This window comes from Myotis davidii, unplaced genomic scaffold, assembly GCF_000327345.1.
Source record: "Myotis davidii unplaced genomic scaffold, ASM32734v1 scaffold116, whole genome shotgun sequence".
In the NCBI taxonomy this organism is placed as follows: domain Eukaryota; kingdom Metazoa; phylum Chordata; class Mammalia; order Chiroptera; family Vespertilionidae; genus Myotis; species Myotis davidii.
The window spans coordinates 2,040,738-2,043,547 of record NW_006290632.1 but is presented as its reverse complement, the minus strand read 5'-3'; positions in this window follow the sequence as shown (position 1 = coordinate 2,043,547).

Sequence of the window (2,810 nt, the reverse complement as noted above, 5' to 3'; positions counted from 1 at the left end):
TTTTCAATATCTTTCTCTCTCTCTCCTCCTCTGGCACACCCATAATGCAGATGTTGGTACTCTTGAAGTTGTCCCAGAGGCTCCTTACACTATCTTCATATTTTTGGATTGTTTTTTTCTTTTTGCTCTTCTAATTGGGTGTTTTTTGCTTCCTCATATTCCAAATTGTTGATTTGATTCTCAGAATTCTCTGCTCTACTGTTGAAACCCTGAAATTATTCTTTATTTCAGTTAGTGTATGCATAATTTCTGATTGGTCCTTTTCCATGTATTTGACATTCTCATTAAGATCCTTGAAAATCTCACTAAGTCCCTTGAAGCTCTCATGAAGATTTTGAGTAACCTTATAACCATGGTTTTGAACTTTGTATCTAGTAGCTTGGTTGGTTCCATTTCTCTCATTTGTGACATGTTTCTTTGTCTCCACATTTTGGATGCTTCCCTGTGTTTATTTCTATGTATTAGGTAGAGCTGCTATGTATCCTGGAATTGGTAGTAGGTCCTGTAGGGTTCAGTGGCTCAGTCTCCCCAGTCACCTGAGCTGAGCAATCTAGGGGCACTCCTGTGTGGGCTGTGTGCACAGTCTTGTTGTAGTTAAGCCTTTATTGCTATTGGTATCTCTGGGAGGAATTGACCTCCAGGCCAATTGGCTGTGAGGACCAGCTGTGAGTATAGTGGAAGAGCTGCTGTGTAGGAAACACCCCTATGGAGCAGGACTTGCTTCAGTGGTGCTCACTGAATCTTCCTGGTGAGTGTGTTGCTTATGGATGTGTAGAGTTGTAATCTGCTATGGTCTGAAGCTGTCCCCCAGGTGCACTGGCTCTAGGGCCTTCACAGAGGTGCAAAGCAGCCACTCCCTGGGAATACTCAGCAGGAGCTGCAGAGGGATCTGAAGAAGGCTGCTATTTGTATTGGGCTTGGAGGTGCCCAAGTGAGGCCCAGCTGTGCTACTGCCAGGTCTTGGGCCTTTTATTGATAGTTTGGGGCATACTGACACCAGTTGCAGCTTCTTTGAGAGATTTTAGCAAAGTCTGAAGCCTGATCAAGGACAGGCCATTCATATGGAAAAGCTGATACAAACATAATGGGTGTGGCTGCAAATTGGATGGGGTGGGGTCTCAGGGAATAAATAGGGCAGAGCAAACAGTGTGAGCCAGGCTAATGGAAACTCAGATATGGCTGTCCATCAGCCCTGCGGCAGGTGAGGTCCCACCACAAGAACAATGACCCCTGTGTGCACCCCCTCTGGGGAAAAACTGCCCTGAGTTCATTCCCCAATGCCAGACAATCCAGTTCCTCCTTATATGTGTCTGGGTCCCCCAAAGCCACCCGGGGCTGGAGCTCAGAGGGATTGAGCCCGAGTAAGTTTGAGTGCTGGCCCTTTAAAAAAACACCTGGGTCTCCAGCAGTCTCCATGTCACTCAGCCACAATCCCCGCTGGTTTTTACAGCCCACAGCTATGGGGAATTCTCTTCCCAGCTCTGGACCCTGGGCTTGGGATCTTGCTCCTCATGGGAAGCCTCTGCAGAGTTGATCTCCCTCCCAATTAAAAAAAATTGGACCAGGCTGTTCCTCAACTTGGCCTCTCCTATCAGTCTCAATGTGCTTTCTTCTTTACTTCTCTAATTGTAGGACTTCCATTCAGCCAGTTTTTAGGCAGTTCTGAATGATGGTTGTTCTGTATTTTATTGTAATTTTGATGTGGTTGTGGGAGGCGGTGAGTACAGGCGTTTACCTTCTCTGCCATCTTGGTTCTCTCATACCTGCTCTCTTCCAGGGAGGAGGAGAATTCACAATCAGACTCCAGAACTCCAGTTCCAAAGGCAAGTACATAGAGTGAGCCTTATTTAACGTTAAAACATGAGCTTCATCTGACTTCCCTTTTGCTGATTCCCTATCCTCATGGCAATTTTCTGGTTCCAGTGAAGGTCTGCTCATGTAGAGGGAGAATGCAGAAAATGTACAAATTTTAAATGTTTCTGAGTCTTTTTCACAATGGTTTCTCATGGTAATGAGTGACTTCTGATTACCATTAGGTTTTCTCAGACGATAGGGAGAAAAGAAGATTGTTATGCCAACCTGAATAATTCCAGCCTGTCTAACAGTTCTATTTCTCACTTTAATATATTGCCAGCCTACTGCCTTCCTCGGGTCTTCTGTACATTTTAGTTAGAATGAGTCAATATCTTGCTGTCTTATTGCCACTGGACATTGACAGGAGGGAGCCAGGCTTCTCCTAGATAACTTTATTGCCATCTTTCATCCCTCTATTTAATTCTACATTGAACATAGTTACATCTTTGGTAAATTCATCTGTATTAAAATGTGTTAAGATCGGATGCATTTTTAAATTCCTCTGGAGACAATTTATGAAAACCTTTTTGTAGCCCTCATTTGTCTTTGCTTCGTTGTTTTGAAATAAGAAGGGTACCACGGGGAAACTGAGATAGTTTCTTCCAATAGTCTTGCAAAGGTCATTTTTATGTTGAGGACCTATGTCTTCTGAGTTAAAGTGTAATGCTCCTACTAAATTTCCCATCCAACCAGTGGGACTGAGGCTAATAGTAGAAACAAAGGTTACTGTGGGGAATGCTGAGGCTAGCATGAGGCATGGACATCTGGAGAGGACTCAAAGGTGAAACTGCTCTTCTGTTCATTTGCTTGGGTATTTTAAATGCTTGTCCCTGATGTGGTCTCACTTGTCTCAGACTGATATGAAAAGGCAGATGATGTGGCAAAAAGCACGAAACAAGGGTTGAAGAATCACCATTTGAGCCATTTCAGAATGCTGAGGAGATTTTATTTGCTGG